Raw genomic sequence first — 20,163 nt, 5'->3', positions numbered from 1 at the left:
TCACTATCCCTGAACTCAAGCAGTATTACAGAGCAATAGTGATAAAAACTGCATGGTATTGGTACAGAGACAGACAGATAGACCAATGGAATAGAATTGAAGACCCAGAAATGAACCCACACACCTATGGTCACTTGATTTTTTACAAAGGAGCCAAAACCATCCAATGGAAAAAAGATAGCATTTTCAGCAAATGGTGCTGGTTCAACTGGAGGTCAACATGTAGAAGAATGCAGATCGATCCATGCTTATCACCCTGTACAAAGCTTAAGTCCAAGTGGATCAAGGACCTCCACATCAAACCAGACACACTCAAACTAATAGAAGAAAAACTAGGGAAGCATCTGGAACACATGGGCACTGGAAAAAATTTCCTGAACAAAACACCAATGGCTTATGCTCTAAGATCAAGAATCGACAAATGGGATCTCATAAAACTGCAAAGCTTCTGTAAGGCAAAGGACACTGTGGTTAGGACAAAACGGCAACCAACAGATTGGGAAAAGATCTTTACCAATCCTACAACAGATAGAGACCTTATATCCAAAATATACAAAGAACTCAAGAAGTTAGACCGCAGGGAAACAAATAACCCTATTAAAAATGGGGTTCAGAGCTAAACAAAGAATTCACAGCTGAGGAATGCCGAATGGCTGAGAAACACCTAAAGAAATGTTCAACATCTTTAGTCATAAGGGAAATGCAAATCAAAACAACCCCGAGATTTCACCTCACACCAGTGAGAATGGCTAAGATCAAAAACTCAGGTGACAGCAGATGCTGGCGAGGATGCGGAGAAAGAGGAACACTCCTCCATTGTTGGTGGGATTGCAGACTGGTACAACCATTCTGGAAATCAGTCTGGAGGTTCCTCAGAAAATTGGACATTGAACTGCCTGAGGATCCAGCTATACCTCTCTTGGGGATATACCCAAAAGATGCCCCAACATATAAAAAAGACATGTGCTCCACTATGTTCATCGCAGCCTTATTTATAATAGCCAGAAGCTGGAAAGAACCCAGATGCCCTTCAACAGAGGAATGGATACAGAAAATGTGGTACATCTACACAATGGAATATTACTCAGCTATCAAAAACAATGAGTTTATGAAATTCGTAGGCAAATGGTTGGAACTGGAAAATATCATCCTGAGTGAGCTAACCCAATCACAGAAAGACATACATGGTATGCACTCATTGATAAGTGGCTATTAGCCCAAATGCTTGAATTACCCTAGATGCCTAGAACAAATGAAACTCAAGACGGATGATCAAAATGTGAATGCTTCACTCCTTCTCTAAAAGGGGAACAAGAATACTCTTGGCAGGGAAGAGAGAGGCAAAGATTAAAACAGAGACTGAAGGAACACCCATTCAGAGCCTGCCCCACATGTGGCCCATACATATACAGCCACCCAATTAGACAAGATGGATGAAGCAAAGAAGTGCAGGCCGACAGGAGCCGGATGTAGATCACTCCTGAGAGACACAGCCAGAATACACCAAATACAGAGGCGAATGCCAGCAGCAAACCACTGAACTGAGAATAGGACCCCCGTAGAAGGAATCAGAGAAAGAACTGGAAGAGCTTGAAGGGGCTCGAGATCCCATATGCACAACAATGCCAAGCAACCAGAGCTTCCAGGGACTAAGCCACTACCTAAAGACTATACATGGACTGACCCTGGACTCTGACCCCATAGGTAGCAATGAATATCCTAGTAAGAGCACCAGTGGAAGGGGAAGCCCTTGGTCCTGCTAGGACTGAACCCCCAGTGAACTAGACTGTTGGGGGGAGGGCGGCAATGGGGGGAGGGTTGGGAGGGGAACACCCATAAGGAAGGGGAGGGGGGGATGTTTGCCCGGAAAACAAAGAATTATTATTAAGTATTAAATAAATTTAAAAAAAAAGTTTATGGAAGGCAAGGCAAGCATGAACTAGTGAAGTCACCTGGGACACCACTTGTTTTAGGTCATGAACATTCCCCTATTCGATTAACACTCTTGGCAGAAGCTTCGCCTCCATTTACTGTGAAAATATGAACCACTCTGGACAACAAAGTAAGTTTCTCTTTGGCTCAGTGACCATGAACCTCGGAGAGAGACTATTCAAATGTATACCCAGTGTGTCCTGCTTAAATGTTAGGTAGGCTGATCCACCCTGAACTGAATTTTCTTGCATTTATAGTCAGACATATATATCTTGAGGTGAAATTGAAAGAGAATCCCCTGTTCCTTTTTAACATATCTGTGTAATTGGAAGTGTATACGATTACTAAGGATGTATGGGAGTGTTTGCAGGAGAAAGGGGGAGGGGTAAATGTTATAATTAAAGTATAATCTCTATATAATAAAATAAACAGAAGCAAAAGTCTGTTGAGCATTATTCGAAGGGACATGCTCAGTAGGAAAAAATGATTATATGACCTAATCTGACAAAACAGAAATGTACACTTTCTGGACCCCTAGTAACCAAACTCTGCCTTCTCTTGAACCCTATAAAGTAAATCCCCAAGCAATAATTGGGACTGTTGAATAGCTTCATTCATGTGACTCACTGCTCCTTTGCAATATTCTGATCTTTCCTAATACTTTGCTTTAAATATAGCTGGCAAAACTGCTTGGACCTTTATTTCAATCCTTTGAAGAAGAGGCCGGGAACCAAGAAATGGCCAGACCTGACCATTAGGAGAACTTAGTGCTGTGCCTTCAGTGACTCAGGAGAAATGGAATTTCTCGGACACAGGACACCCAGAGTGCTTATTACTTGAAAATTAATTTCCTAGTTTTATAGAGGAAAAAATCTCATCCTGTAGATTTCCAATAGTTAGCTTTTTATATATACATCTCAAGTATGTAAGTACTTAGGCATAGAACCCTCCTAGGTAAAATGATTGCTTATGATTTTGAAAGGACCAAGTTCAGACTTGTATATTTACTTAGATAACTTGTAGAGTTATATAGAAGATGATGAGGAAGGATTATTTAATAATATTCTATAAGATAAACAATAATTTTAAGGTGGAATCCAGTCAGCTGTCAAGTGTTTACTGAGTGCTTACTGTGTGCCAAGCAGTGTTGTAAGTACAAAGCGTTGACTAATGAGAAACTCAAGCAAGTTCTCTCTACCCGTTGACCTGGAATATCTTTCAACTGCACATATATTCTTGTAAAAAGAATGTCTCTCCATTGAAAATCCACTTGTGTACTTGTTGTACTTTTAGGACAACATTTAATTGGGGTGGCTTATAGGTTCAGAGGTTCAGTTCATTATCATCAAGGTGGGAACATGGCAGCATCCAGACAGTTATGGTGCAGGAGGAGCTGAGAGTTCTACATCTCATCTGAAGGCTGCTAGTGGAGACTGACTTCCAGGCAGTTAGAGTGAGGGTCATTTGCCCATGACCACAGTGATACACCTACTCCAACAAGGGCACACTTGCTAATAGTGCCACTCCCTGGGCCAAGCATATACAACCCATTACAAGGAGAACACTATACCATCAACATTATGAAAGAAGTCCCAATCCCTGCCAGCGCCCTGTGAGATTCTCTCGTGCTCTCACACTGGGTGTCTCACTGCTTCCACAAAGATCTTTGAGGATTTCTTTTGAGCGTCTCCATTTTCTCAGAGGTGTATCCAACAGCTTATTGAAGTAAACATCCTTTAAAGAATATGTAAATATTTAAAAAGAAAACACAGAAGGCAATTTTTTTAAGCAGAAGTCATCCTTTAATGATCAGTGTAGATAAAGGATCGTGCAGCTGTGTGAACACTTGGGAACATAGGGGAAGGGCATGGGTAGTAAGAGCTAGTATTGAAAACTGAAAAGGGGAAGAAAACTAAAAGTAGATCGAATGTAAGGCAAAGGGCATTTCCTTTATAGAATAAATGATTTAAATCATCTTCATCTGAACCATGACATTTATGCCTTAATTTTGCAGCAGGATCTAATTTTTACAAAATGACTTTGGAGTCTTTCTTCTTTTCAATTTTTAAAACATATTCCCCAACAAAATAAATAATTAAAGTATAGATGAACTGTCAAAAGGGAACATTATTTTAATGCAACATTAACATTTTGGTAATTAACATGGAAGTTATTGCTTTTAGCAGATGTAACAACATTAGACTTGTAAATTTTAATTAAAGTTAATGGTTCATGATAGCTGTAGGGAGTAGGCATCCTCCATGGATACTGAAAGCATGTCTAATGCGATTAGAAATGCTAATTGTAGAAAAAAAGGACAGCACTGGCAATGCATATTCTCCATTTCTTACAAAAATCAGTAACCAGAAAACCCTTCAAATGAGAAAACTACAAGTAAATAGAAGTTTACAGAAGAACTGTTGATAATATTTAAAGGACTTATGCAGAAAGAATAAACTTAATAAATACTTTCCTTTCTCCTGGTAACTATGTAAAATAATCCCAAGAAAAGTAATGAAGATTATCTTAGGGTTCTATGCTTTGATAAAACACCATGACCAACATCAACCTGGGGAGACAAGGCTTACTTCGCCTTAAAATTCTCAGCTCGCATTCTGTCTTAGGGTTTTACTGCTGTCAACAGACACCATGACCAAGGCAACTCTTATAAGAACATTTAATTGGGGCTGCTTACAGGTTCAGAAGTTCAATCTAGTATCATCAAGGCAAGAGCATGGCAGCATCCCGGCAGGCGTGGTGCAGGAGGAGCTGAGAGTTCTACATCTGAAGGCTGCTAGCAGAAGACTGATTATCAGGTAGCTAAGATGAGAGTCTTAAGCCCACTTTTACAATGACACACCTACTCTAAAAAGGCCACACGTCCTAAATAGTGTCACTCCCTGGGCCAAGCATATACAAACCATCACACACTCCATCACTAAGGCAAGTCAAGACAGGAACCTGGAGGCAGAAACTGATCGCAGAGATCATGGAGGGATGCTGCTTACAGGCTTGCTCCTCATGTCTTGTTCAGCATGCTTTCTCAGAACACGCAAAACCATCTCCCTAGGGGTGTTACTGCTCTTAGTAAGCAAACACTAACCCATATCAATCATCACTCAGGAAAAAAAAAGGTGCAGCACAGTCTTGCTCGTAGGCTAATTTAGAGAAGGCATTTTCTCAATTGAAGCCCTTGCTTCAAAAATGACTCTTGCTTGAGTTAAGTTAACATAAAACAACCAGCAATGGAGGTGTTTAGTAATTTTAAGATGGGAGTGAGTGCTTAATCTTTATTTTTCTTCGAATTTTCTGGTGTGGAGTTTCTTTTCTAAACTTTTCATTTTGCTCCATCCACTTAGGCCATAAAATAAGAGTTGGTCATTGTGTGTAGTAAAGAACATTTTTTTTAAAATCATTTCTTTTATTTTTCAGATTGTAACCCAATTAAATCATTTCCCCTTCCCTTCCTCCAACTCCTTCTGTATATTTCTTCTTGCTCTTGTTCAAATACATGACTATTCTGTCAATTATTGTTACATGCCCATATATGTATATAGATAATACATTCCTAAATACGACCTGCTCAGTCTGCATGATCTTACTTGTATGCCTGTGATTTCAGGGCTGACCATTCCAGGATTTGATAATCAGCTGGTGTGCTCTTCCCTGTGTAGGACTGTGTCTCCCACTCCCAGCATTCTTTAGGTGCCTGTGGTCCTTTGTGTAGGGTTGAAGACTCATGTTCTTTCCCCAGTCCTCTCTGGCATGTCTATTGTTGTTGCCCTTGCTCATCTCATGTTTAGGCAGTCATGTGGGTGAGACTTTATGGGTGTAGCTTCTGATATTCTTAGGAGACCCAGTTTCAGAGAAAACGCCCTGATCTTTTGGCCTTTACAATCTTTCTACCCTTTCTTCTTCAATGTTCTCTGAGCCTTAGATGTGGAAGTTGTTTTGTAGATGTATTTATTAGGGCTGGACTCCACAACTCTGCATTTTGATTGGTTGTGGTTTTCAGCAGTCGTCTCGATCTGTCCCAAAGAAGTTTCCTTGATGAGAGATGAAAAATGCATGGTACAATCCACAGTAAGATTGTAATACATTCTCGTTAAAATGGGATTTGACAAAAGTAAGGATTCAATAAGCATTAGTTGAATGAACTTAATTTTCTGAAATTAGCATAAAGTTAAAATGAACATGAATGTAAATTTAACATTATGGTATAATTTTGTTTATTATTATTATATGACACACATTATATTTTGCATGTGAGTAGTATCAGTTTGAGATTTTGTCCCTTACTACAACCTTAAATCCCCAGAATCAACAGCACATGGAAAGTTAATGTTTCCATCAAATAAATCTTCTTTTGAGGACAAATTGAACTCTGCCAATAATAACTTGTGTCCTGCCTCTACTCAGTGCTGAGTTAAAAAAAATGCAAATGTTCAGTGAGAGTACAAAATACAGAAGGCTCAAGCAGGAGGAACTTTAAATATCAGAGCTTTGGATGCTAGCACTAAACTAATTCCACGTGGTGATGGGCAAGCACTCCTTTCACTGGCAAACTTCTTGATTGTAAAGGTTGGGCTGGTTGATGTTTGAACTTTTCTCACTTGCTCCTAATCGTGGTGTGGTAGGGTCTGCAGAACTCAGAGATTAAGAGACCATTTTAAGTCCTTTTAACACTCAATTCTTGGCTCAGGTTCCAGCCTACATGTAGACAAGCTAATTTGTGGGGAGTAGTGAAAAGTAGTAGCCCCCAAGGTTTACTGTGTATTAAAAAACCTAATGGAATGTCGAGAATAAAACCTTGCTTTCCAATTGGTTACTGCAGCAAGCTTTCTAATTGGCCAGTCTTCAGACGATTTCTTAAAATATGATGAGAATTTCAAACTGTACAGACCCCGTTGGCAAGTGACCATCACCATCTCATATTTCAACACATAAAATGTTGACTACGTAATGTTTTTACTATGAATTTGAAGTCACTTTAAGTAATAATACTGACCCCTAGGTCAGGTATTTTCTAAGGATTTGTAACTGGTGGGGTTGAGAGTTCAAATCTCATAAAACAATCATTAAGATGATTTTATGATTTTGTAATTTAGAAAGGTCAGTCAGAGAACCTAGGCAGTTCTATGCTTTTGTTTATTTCTAACACAGAGAATGAACTTATGTCTCATTTAATGTCACACTTGTCGTTTTGTAGATCACAGACTCTTAATGCCATTAGAGGTAGAAATATCCACCATACACCAAAAAAAGTAAAGTTCAGAAGCAAAGGAGGTAAATGATAAATTTACTGGTGAGTGGGGATTTTAATTTGAAAAGGGATCTGCTGCCCAATATAATGTAAGTGTAGTCATTTTTCCACCCACCAATTTTTAGGTCTTTCCAAGCTTTAAAAGGAATATATAACTATATATCAGCCTGCCAAATTGGTTTCACTCTACTGTTGTCAATTTGACTAATGAAAATATATATGCTCCAGACAGCCAAGTAATATTTTAATATGCATTTCCTATACAAAGATTATGCTTTAAAAATTCTTTATCTGAAGTTTTAATGCAGCCAATGTAGTCTTTATGACGACCTTCTCTCCTCATCCACATCTAGCGCTCTTTTCCAGCTGGCACTCTTTAGTGGTTCTCCAGTTCTCCGTGCATTGAGATTAGAGAGGAGAGGCTTGGGGATGGTTCCTGATGGGATGTGTACATGGCCATCTCAGAGCCTCACTCCAGGCCTTCCATGCTGCATTTGCACTCCATTGGTTCTGTCCAATATCATCGTGAAAGACTTAGAAGTTCTCTCCTCAAATTGCCAAGAAGGAAGTAGGAGCAAGACTATGCTCGAGGACATGGGTCTTCCTGATGGTCCCCACTGTATCCCAGAAGGCCACATAGTGCTCTGAACCCAAGGAACACATTGTCTCTCCACCTCCTCCTCACATCCCTCTTATTTCTCCATCTTCAGGCTTCTACCCTTAACTTAGGAAAGATGTTTACAGTTTTGGGGGCAATACATCACTCTCCCCTTTACAATTTTCTTATATAATTTTTTCTATTTAAAACTTTAAAAATTATCAGACATGAGTGTTAAATTTATATTATTTACATTCCTTGTTCTCTCAACTCTCCCTGTCCTTGCTCTTTCTCTCAAATTCATGACCTCTTCTTAATTTCTGTTGCATATAAACACAGGTACATACAAGATATAATTATCTGTAAGGCGTTAATCACTCTGCTCTTGAATCAGAAAATCCATATTTCCCATCTATTGTAACTGGCACAGATTTCAAAGACCTACTTTTGGCATGAAAATCCTGAGTATGAGGCTTTTGGCTGCTTGTTTGCTGTTTATTCTTACCTTTCATCTATCCTCAGTCAAAGGTGGCTTGCCTCAAGCCAGAGAAAGTCACCATATAATGAGGGCCAAAAATAAGATAGCTCTTTTTTTTTTAATCTATTTACAGTATTGTGCTGCTATCCTTCAAACATCACTTTGCTTAAATGTTCTGTTCAAGATGATTGTATTTTTAGATTGAACTACTGGTCATGTAAGAGTTATTTTATTACTTTAGTCGTATGTCTATGTATGGACACATGCATGTGAGTGCTAATGCCCACACAGGCTGGAGGCTTCAGGTGTCCTGGAGCTGTAGTTACAGCAGTCTGCGAGCCCCCTGATGCATTCATTGTCTACGAATGCAGTGCAAATGAAGAGATGCCGCTCAGTTAGCTCTCCCGCCCTGGACTACAGTTACAACTTGCTGATATCAGAATGGTCTTGTTAAGGTCTCTCATCCTTTCTTACTTTCTTTTCTTGATTTAAATTTTGAGATATGTAGAGAGGAGTTCATGCAATCGCCTGTTGAGTGATTAAGTATTAATCCATTCAAACTTATCAAATACAGTAATTCTTAAATTACGACGGACAAAAAAAGGCACAAAATATTCCTCTAAAAGATAGTTAGTACACGCATCATCAATAAGATTCTCTTCTACTAGGAAGGTTTTGGGTGTGTTTTGATCAGAGTTAGAAGGATTTTTGGGTTACTTAGCCATTTGCCTCAGTTTAGAAAAGCGCCATTGTGGTTTTTCATGAATAGTTATAGTCACAGAGTTTCTAAAAAGGCTCTATCCTTTACAGATGCGGAATCTCACACCTCACACATAGAGTACTGACCACTTTACACCTGTCTTGTCAGTAGTATGGGCTATCTCTATCCTGGGAAGTCTAAATGAAAGACTCATTTACCTAAAGTACAACCTAGTTTTACTTGGTCACTTATCCCTCCTTTTTTTTTTTTTGGTTCTTTTTTTCGGAGCTGGGGACCGAACCCAGGGCCTTGCGCTTCCTAGGCAAGCGCTCTACCACTGAGCTAAATCCCAAACCCCCACTTATCCCTCTTATCTGACAAAAATTCTATAGAACAAAGCAAACAAACAACAAACAAACAAACATTAGTGTGGGAACAGGGTATTCAGTGATGCACATATGTGTCAGTATCAGAAAGGGTTTAACAGCATAGCTTTCAACAATATGCCAAAAGCTATTTATAAAGACAATCAGCAAAGCTTTTGCTTTTCTTCCCTTCTTCTTCCAGACAGGCAAAGCTTGAAATTAGCAACTAGAATGTTCTAGGTAGGTGGAAACTCATGAAAGTGAACGGAAGACCAACCTTTACTCCAAAATATTGGTGTTACCTAATACAGCATTCTCCTAACTCAACTTCTCCTTGGCAATACTCTTCTATAGTGTTGCCTTTACTGAACACCACACACACACACACACACACACACACACACATACACACACATACACACACATACACACACATACACACACATACACACACATACACACACATACACACACATATACACACATACACACACATACACACATACATACATACACACACATACACAACACATACATACATACACACATACACACACATATACACACATATACACACATACACACACATACACACATACACACACACATACACACATACATACACACATACATACACACATACACATACACACACATACACACACATCACACATATACACACACATACACACATACACACACATACACACACATCACACATATACACACACATACACACACATATACACACACATACACAATACACACATATACACACACATACACATACACACACATTCACACACATACACACACATACACACACATACACACACATACACACATACACAACACATACACACACATACACAACACATACACACATACACACATACACACACATATACACACATACACACACATTCACACACATACACACATATACACACATACACACACATACACAACACATACACACATACACACACATATACACACATATACACACATACACACACATACACACATACATACATACACACATACACACACATATACACACATCACCCATATACACACATACACACACATATACACACATACACACACATACACACATATGCACATACATACACACATACACATACATATACACACAGAGACACACAGATACACACACACACACACACACACACACACACACACACACACCCCTATTTCTAGTTAAACTTACTGTGGATCATCATTATTTTGGATAGAGTTGTTGCACTAAACCAAGCAGATCAAACCAACATGGAGCTACTCATTTTAAGATCCAAATCTACAAGCCAAAGCTGTTATTTATGTATATATACTGCTCCCCCTTAAAAAATCAAGAGAGAGGATGGTCAATGATGGCCTCTGGATGAGATTTTGTTCCACAATTTTCATCTTTTCTGAGCTCCTTTTCTCGATGGTTCAATTGTGTCTGCTTTTTACCATCTTTTTTTTTCTTTTTCTTTTTTTTTTTTTTTTCAGAGCTGGGGACCGAACCCAGGGCCTTGTGCTTGCTAGGCAAGCGCTCTACCACTGAGCTAAATCCCCAACCCCGTGTCTGCTTTTTAAAAATTATCTTTTTATTTTTTAAAAAATGATTGGTTATTTTATTTCTTTACATTTCAAATGTTATCCCCCTTCCTGGTTTCCCCTCCAAAAATCCCCTATCCTATCCCCCATCCCCCTGCTTTTATGAGGGTACTCCCTCCACCCACCCACCTACTCCTCCCTCACTGCCCCAGCAGTCCCCTAGCTGGGGCATCGAGCCTTCACAGGATAAAGGGCCTCCCCTACCACTAATGACAGATAAGACCATCCTCTGCTACATTTGTGGATGGAGTCATGGGTCACTCCATGTGTACTCTTTGGTTTAGTCTTCAGGAGCTCTGGGCGGGGGTGGGGGGGTCTGCTTGGTTGATATTGTTGTTCTTCCTATGGGGTTGCAAACTCCTTCAGCTCCTTTCTCTAACTCCTTCAATTTACAATCCAGTCATTATCCCCTTTCCATTGCATCCTCTGACAGTTCCTCATCCTATTCTTCCTTGCCCGTCTCTACTCCACCCCTCCCCAACCCTACCCCTAACTAACCCCACGCCATATCCCCCACCCCACCCTACCAGGTTTTCCCACTCCTCGGAGCCTCAAGTCTCTCCAGGGATAAGTGTGTCTTCTCTCACTGAGGCCAGACCAGGCCGTCCTCTGCTGTATATGTGTCTGGGGCTCAGAACAGTTAGTGTATGCTGTGTGGTTGGTGGCTCAGTGTCTGAGAGATCTCGGGGGTCCAGGTTAGTTGACCAGGTTCTGGTCCTCCTATGGGGTCACCCTCCTCATCAACTCCTTCCAACCTTTCCCTGATTCAACCACAGGGGTCACTGACTTTTGTCCTTTGGTTGGGTGTTCATCTGCTTGTTTTTAAAACACAGTATATCTGCCCATTTTCTCAACCCAGTTACAGCGTCCTTTTACAGCTTGCCACTGTACGTTGGAATTTGCTAGGCTTTCCTTGCTTACCCATCTCCTATCCACCCTTGGTCTCTTTCAATCTATTTCCTCACAACTATCTAGAGTTATCCTTTAGAACATTAAATTTAGCTCATAGACTGTTAGCAGTGTGAGGTACCTAGTGGTCATGAAAATAGTTTTCCTTTATTCCAAAAGAGAAAGTAAGTCATTGGAAGGTATGGGCGTAGGGAAGCCCCATACAGAGACTCACCTTTCCAAATGTCCCCGGTGCTGGGTGAAAAGTGGATTGCGAGGAAGTACCAGCCAATCAGAGGGACTAATGAGGAGGCCTCAGTGGGTGACAGGCAATGAGCGTAGGCTGAGGAAATATCAGTAATTAGGACTGGGTAAATTCTAGAAATAGGTTTAACTGATGGTACTGGCTGACTGATTAGAGGAAGGAAGCAAAGGAAAGACAATAATTAAGGCATGGGAGAAGGGCGAGGAAGCCTCTAGAAGTCTCTTCCAGGCTTGTGATGCTTCCAATGCATATGAATAGGCACTGATATGAATAATTCTGGAGCCTGGTAAAAGAATAAAAGCTAATGAAATATACTTGGAATTCAGTGTAAAATTATATTTACTGTCCTGGATACAGAGAAACACAGCTGCAGAAACGAGTCAGCCTAAAGCTGCTGCCTCTAGAGACTGAGTCATGGAGAAAGAGCCCTCAAAGTAGGCTAAGAAGGAGCTGTGAGAGAGGAAGCAAAAATCCAGGAGGGAGATGACTTGTGCCAGCCAAGCAGTGAGTGTTGCACGAAGGTGCCAGTAGGAAAGTTAGCGCAGGAAAATATCTGCTGGACGTGGTGGCATGAGGCTAGAGGTCGTTTTGATATGTTAGTGTTATTTCTTGCTATCGCCATGGTCTCTCCAGGCATTAGTCTCTAGCCTTCTTCTCATTGCAATTTTGGAAACACCCTTTGGTCTCTCCCCTCAAGTCGTCCTGTACAAATCTAAAGTAACCCTGGCTTCACGACCATATACATATGTGAAGTGATGTGACCAGGATCACTGTCTGCAGAGAGCCCAGCCCCGCTGGAATTCTGCCTCTTGCTTATTTGGTCACACAGTGTCTCTTTCCCCAGGTTCCTTCATTTGTAAAATGGAGACAATAAACACACCTTCCCACCAAAATCTTTGACGGATTCTTCTTTTCTTTTTTCTTTTTGTATTAGCTGATGAGTTCCTTTCCTGTTTCCAGGAGAAAATGCCATGGCCAAAGCCATGAAAGTGTTTATTGGGGATTTACAGGTTCAATGGTAAGTCAATGACCCATGTCGGGCATCACGCAACAAAAAGATAAGCAGGTAGTCCTAACGCTGGGGAAGTAGCTAAGAGCTGATAAATTTAACTTCAAGTAAGAGGGGCAAAGAGATAGATAGATAGATAGATAGATAGATAGATAGATAGATAGATAGATGATAGATAGATGATAGATAGATGGTAGATAGATAGATAGATAGATAATAGATAGATGATAGATAGATGATAGAGAGATAGATGGATAGATAGATGATAGATAGATAGATGGTAGATAGATAGATAGATGGATAGATAGATGATAGATAGATAGATGATAGACAGATAGATAATAGATAGATGATAGATAGATGATAGATAGATAGATAGATAGATAGATAGATAGATAGATAGATAGATAGATTAGATAGATATAGGGGGACCGAAAGAGACAAAATCAGAGTCAGAAGAGGTGAAAGAAATAGAGGGAGAGAGACAGAAAGGGAGGCATTCACACACACACACATACACACACACATACACACACACACAGAGAGAGAGAGAGAGAGAGAGAGAGACAGATAGACAGACAGAGACAAAGACAGAGACAGAGATGGGGGACAAGGGCAGAGGAGGGTGACTCTAGGACTGTAATATCATGGATTTTTGAACTCCCAAGTCTACCTCCCAGTGATATACCTCCACCAGTAAGACCGTGCCTATTCTACCCAAATAGTTACACCAACTGCGGATTACATATCCAAATAAATAAACCAATGGCAGCCATTCCCATCTGAACACCGCAGCTGGCATTTTAAGAGATGAATTTAGAAAGTCTGTTGCAATTGGAAGAAACTTAGGATGAGCTACTGAGATCCACATAATGTATTAAAATTGTCTCTATGTTATCAATATCTGGTTAAAATATAGCAAATGCTATTGACATACATGTGTACATTTTTGTTTACTATACAAACATTGAGTATAATTTGAGAGTTGTATAACGAGTGTGCATATATCTATCATGAATATTATGTCCACATTAACCCCATTAACAACTCACAACACATCCTGTATTATTCTGAAGCAAATTTTAAACATCAAATCACTTGGGTTAAAAAACAAAACAAAACAAAACAAAACAAAACACCAAGGAGTCATGTTCTTAAGAACAAGAATGGCAGGATATCAGAAAACAGATGCTAAAAGATAACTAAATAATGACTTTAAAATGAAAAGGAAGATTATTTGTAATTTACATTCTTTCTCCAAAATTAAAATTAAACAAAGAGCAAAACAGGTGAGGGAGGCCCTTTAGCTTTCAGAAAAAAAAAAAGCTTTTTAATTTCCCTTCTTAAGAAGTGTTTTAGTACATACTCTTGAATATTAAACAAAATCAGAAAGGGGCAAGGAATGCAGGCGTCAATGGCTGTACCAAACTGGAAGGAAAATGAGGAGTAAGGGAGAGGTAGGCTCAGTCCTCTGTCAGTCCTGGGCACAGCCAACGAGACTGGGTTCCTCGGAAAACAAAGTCTGGGAACTGACCATAGTCCTGTCCTTGAAGTGATCTTTAGGACTTACTGGGGCCTGTGCAATGGCTCAGTAGGAAATGTCCTTGGTGCCAAGGCTGAGTTAATCCCCAGAAGCCAGTGTGGAGGAAGACAAGTGACTTCTGAAAGCTGTACTCTGCCACGCCTACGGCATTCGGGCAAGCGCACATGCAGGAGATAATAAAAGAAACAGTTGACAGTACAAAAGACGCCAAGGAGCTTCTGGATAATCCAGGTCCATGCGGTATGTAGGACAGTTTTGTAACACTGATTTGTTTTGAAATAACAAATTATAGTTAAAGTACGCTTGCATCTTCCCCCTCTGGAATTAATTTATAGATAAAACAAAGAAGACTTGGTTCTGATTATGGATCCAAATATAAATGTCATTTTGTGGTTTTGTTTAGAGGTAAAATCCTTTGGAAACAATTACCTCATGAGGGTAGAGCCTTCCTAAATGGGAGTAGTGCCCATACAGAATGCAGAAAGTCTGTACTTTACAATTTGAAAAAAATAATGCCTCTCAGAATTGGCCCATGCTGGTAATGGGATCTCAAAATCCCCCCAGGCTTCACAACTGTGAAAAGAAATTCCTCATTTGACATCCATTTCTCTGTCACAGCAGCCTGAGCTTAGATGGAAATCAGTCTTGATTCTCCAAAACTTCAAGTTTTGATAGTTGATTGTACAATGGTGTGTGTGTGTGTGTGTGTGTGTGTGTGTGTGTGTGTGTGAAACTGATGGTAAGACAAGCTCGTCACCATTCCCACCAGACAAAACAAGGAATGAAAGCATACTGCTGTGTTCTCAACTGGTCCTCCAAGATTCCTAAGTCAGAGATGTAAGCTGGGTGTGGTGGTGCACATCTTTAATCCCAGCGCTCTAGAGGCAGAGGCAGGTGGATCTCTGTGAATCTGAGGTCAGCCTGGTCTACATAGTGAGTTATATACTAGCTAGGGTTACATAGTGAGAGCCAAAAAGAAGGCAAACAAAGTAAAATCTAGTTCCTAGGGCAGCAACTTGGAGTTTTTGAGGGTGCCTACATGGTGAAGGCTCTGGCTTCATGAATGATTAATATCACTATTAAAGGGACTTTGGGGAGTAGGCTCCTTGCCTTCTGTACAAAGTTCTTCATCTCTGGAGTGTACACCAGACCTTGAACCTGAGGCCAACTTACTGGTACTTTAATGGTTTCTCCCTTTGCAGAGCGGTGAGGGACAAATGTGTATTCCTGATGAGTCAGCCAGGATGCAGCAACACAAAGTGCATTAGGCAAGATGCAGATACTGTTTCTAGCTGCCAGCACCCATCAAGGATAATATATGCAAGCCATGGAAGATAAGTTTGACTTTAAGAAGCAGAAAGGAGATGGGTAAAATTATACTGGAAAGCTAATGATAAGATTTTAGTCTTGGGAATTCTAAATATGTGGGGGGCACTGAATCCTGTTCCTAAGAGACATATCCAAAGGCATGTTGCAGAACAGGTCTGATTAAAAATTCTTGATGCTGTGTCCTGAGCACTGGAGCAAAGGGCTTCTGCTCCCCAACTGACTCCACATCTGTGCCAGGAACCACATCTGATGACACTAGGGAACTGTCAGGCCCACTCTCTCCCACCTGCCTGGCAGATCACCTCAGCTTATCACCAGTTGGTGAGATTTGAGGAGGTGAGTCTGATCCCCAGAAAGTAGGTCACATATCTATGTTGTAGTTGCAAGGAAAATGAGCCTTGGAGTGTGTCTCTCACATTGGGAAGGAGTGAGTCATGACATTGGTTTCTTTCCCAGATGTGTGATTCAATGGGACAAGCGCTTATACGTTGGTAGAACAATATTGAGAATATGATGAAATGATTGCATTGATACCACATTGATACGTTTGTTTTTAAACATCTTGAATTCGATTCATTAGGAATTTGTTTGGTTCTGTTTTCAAAGTACTATATCATACAGAAAATGAGTCTCTCTCAGTGGCTGTGCCATTGCCTCCACAACATTCTAACTATTGCAGTCATCCCTAAATTACAGCAATCACTTCCCAGTTGACCTTGCTGCTTAATACCTTGTCCATGTCGCAGAAGAGTTAAACTCAACAGCTGGTGAGAGCATTTCAAGCTGTAGGAAAAATCCTATCATGTCTCTACTTAGAGTCATGCCTAGACTTCACAGATGACTCAGAGTAAAGTCAGAGGCCTTCCAAGGGCCTTACTGATATACCATTATTGTCTCCTGTGACCTCATTTTTTCCTCCTCCTTCTCCTCCTTTGCTCCCTCTTCTTCCTCCTCTTCCTCCCCTTCTTCATCTTCCTCCTCCTCTTATCTTCCTCCTCCTCTTCATCTTCCTCCTCCTCATCCTCTTTATCTTTCTCTTCTTCCTCCTCTTCCTCCCTTTCTTCCTCTTCCTTCTCCTCCTAGTCTTATCCATTGTTCTTACCGTGGCCTCTTGTTCATTGTTCATGGGCATCTGACTCCTGCTCTTGCCTCCATCCCTTAGCAGTACTCATTTGTCTTGTGGAAGACATAGCCAACTCTATCATATCTTCAAAAGCCTCTGTTTTATACCTCTCTGCCCCATGCTATCTCTGTCATAGTTTCCTATAGTTTTCTAATAATCTTGTAACTGCTATATGTAGGACTATAGATAATCCACTTAATTATGCTATTTTATCATAACTGAGAGAAAAAAATTGGCTAGCATAGAGTATATGACAGGTATGGCCACGGAAGAATATGTTCTGAACTTTATACTATATACATGTTAATACTCTCATGTGTAACTGAAACTTGATTTATGACTCCAGATTTATGGGTTATGAATCGAGAAATAGATCTCAGTTGTTTCTCTGAAATTCACAAGCTTATCAAATCTATGATGCAGAGTGCCATTTTGGCAATAAACGTGTAGCAATGCTATTTCTGCCTTACCATGATGAAGCACATTGCTCAAATTACCCTCTGATGACTTGTAAACTCTTTCTCTGACCTGGTTATAATCCACGACTCAGTGACAGTGGTGACTGCCAGCTGACTGACCGGTGAAACATTCCTGTAGATGTGTTGTCTTCCTAGTTAATAAACTGTATTGCCTCCTGCCTCAGGGGAGCAAGTGCAACGAGCCCCACCACCCCACCATGACCCCACCCCACCATGATGCTGTCATTTGGATGGATGGATTTAGGACAAAGATACCTTAGTTAAAACCAGAACATATCATAGCCAATGTTGCTAAGAACTAAACTAGCATTTGCTCCTGTAACCATTTTTATTAACTGTAAGTCTAGAAAATATCAAAAGAAAAACCTTAGTAGGTTACCTACTTATTTACAGTATGTTTTTAGTATACGTTCTTAGAGAGGCTGCCTGTGTTTCAAGGTGTCAGTCAAATACAGAGTTTACATGAACACAAAAGAGCACAGGAGGCTTCTAGACTCTGGGAATTATGATTTTGGCTTCAAATTTATTAAAGTTATAGAACAACAATCAAATTATAATTTTTCTTTTGAAGGGACCCTTAATGCTCAATAATTATGTTAGCATGACCCTTAAAAGTTTTAAGAACTTTATTTAACTTTTCTTCCTCAATTGTATAGTGCAAACCTTATCGTTTAAACTCTTCTTATTGAGATGCTTGTAAGGACTCTGTAGACAATGTGCTCTTAAAATGCTTTCTGTTCTAAGCACTTCACTTCCTTGGGAAGCAGGCAAGACAGTCGTGTGTGTGTGTGTGTGTGTGTGTGTGTGTGTGTGTGTGTGTGTGTGTGCGCGCGCGCGCACACACGCGCGCGCACACACACACGACTCATGGATTGGCATCCTGTACATCTGTAAATCAAATTCAGCTTTCAACTTGATTGAGATACAGAGTTCCTCTGCCATTTCATCTGCTTCTCTTTTCTGCTCCCCTTCCTCTCTTCTCTTTTCTTGCCCCCCACCCCTTCTTTGGAGGAGCCAATGTCTAGTTAAAAATTAGTGGGAAAAAAAATCAAGGAGAATATTTTTGTTTCCCCCTAACACCAAATCCGTCTCATTGAAAAGCAAATCACAAGGGTGATGCAGAACTTGTAGCTAGAAACTTTGACATATTTAAAGGCCCCAAATGGTTCAGCCACCCTTGGTCATGCGTTGACTATGGTATATTATCTCTGGCTGTGCGGTAAAATATGAAATTATCATCTTAATAATTACTTCAGAATTTTCTTGTATTCGGTTTTCGTTAGTGAATTGAGGTGCTTGTTGACTGACTGAAAGAAAGAAAAGGAGAAGAAATACCTGCTAAGGCTTTCCTTTTTCCTGCCTGTCTTTATCTTGGGGTGTGAAAGCTGCTTCAGAAATTTAAGATGGGCTTCCTTGTTTCTTGGTGGTTAATGGGATTGTTCTAAAATATGAACTGTCATTGAAGGAGAATGGATCTGTTGGTGAGCCTTCCCTCCCTCATTCAAACGTGCTAAAATAGGTTTGCAGTGTGATAAAAATGCTAACTTAGTCTGATCCGTTCTCCATATATCATGCACCACACTTATTTCAGTGTATACACTATTATTATTTCTGAATTGAAAATTAAAATACTGAATTGTTTAGATCTAATTATTTGATGGACTGAATTGGTAGATGAAGCCTTTGTTTCTTTGTTGTTATTTTTCTCTAAAGTCTTCTTCCCAGCCATGAAATCTTAAAATCACAATTTTTCCTATCTAGAAGATGTGCAGGGATAAAAGATAGAGCAGGATTTGAGGGAAGAGTGAGCCAATGACTTTCACAGCTTGAGAACTATGCCATGAGAGGGAACCCACCCCTGACAATATTAACAATATTCTGCTATACTTATGGACAGGAGCCTGGCATAACTGTCATCAGAAGACAGATTGAAGGAGCCTGAGGGATAACAGACACCATAAGAAAACCTACAGAATCAACTAACCTGGGCCAACAGGGGCTCATGGCGACTGAACTGCCAACCAGAGAGCATGCACAGGACAGACATAGTCCCTCTGCACCTATGTAAGAGATCTGTAGCTGGGTCTTCATGTGGGACTACTAAAGCGAAAGCAGGGGCTGTCTCTGACTACAATGCCTGTCTTTGGATTCCTTTCCTCTAACTTGTCTAGCCCCAATAGAAGAAGATGTCCTAGTCTTACTGCAACTTGATATGCCAAGTCTGGTTGATATTCACGAGATGTCTCCCCTTTTCTGAAGAGAAGCAGAGGAAGGGTGGATGAGGGAGAGGTGAGGTGAGAGGAGGGTTTTGGAGGAGGTGGGGGAGCTGTGATTAGGATGTAAAGTAAATAGCTTAATAAGAAGAATTACTAAAATTTGCTACTGGGTCTAAAGCCATTGTGCTGACAGTTTCAAACGGTGTAATGCACACAGGAAGTTTTCTTGAATTGTTGCTAAACCTGCAAGTTTTTAGAAGTAGAAAACGGTAAAGTGGCAATGTTCGTGTTTATTTGGGAAAAGAGCATTCGTAAGCATGTTACCAAGAAGGAAGCTATCAGAAAAAAA

General features: G+C 40.3%; 1 long non-coding RNA gene across 6 annotated transcripts in view; it reads left to right on the top strand.

Moving 5' to 3' along the window:
- Positions 1-20,163, top strand: part of LOC120096260 (uncharacterized) — a 40,906-nt gene that overhangs the window by 5,062 nt on the left and 15,681 nt on the right. The window contains exons 3-5 of one of the 6 annotated variants that reach the window (XR_010057020.1): positions 4,630-4,748; positions 13,050-13,133; positions 14,678-14,907. The exons of 1 other annotated variant lie outside the window; for it this stretch is intronic. This is a non-coding gene — a long non-coding RNA (uncharacterized LOC120096260). The remainder of the gene's footprint in view (positions 1-4,629; positions 4,749-13,049; positions 13,134-14,677; positions 14,908-20,163) is intronic. 4 more of the 6 variants (XR_010057021.1, XR_010057019.1, XR_005492491.2 and 1 more) reach the window with 4 other exon arrangements.

Source organism: Rattus norvegicus, chromosome 13, assembly GCF_036323735.1.
Source record: "Rattus norvegicus strain BN/NHsdMcwi chromosome 13, GRCr8, whole genome shotgun sequence".
NCBI lineage: Eukaryota > Metazoa > Chordata > Mammalia > Rodentia > Muridae > Rattus > Rattus norvegicus.
Note: the sequence above shows the minus strand (reverse complement) of the source record. Positions and strands in the feature narration are given on the sequence as shown.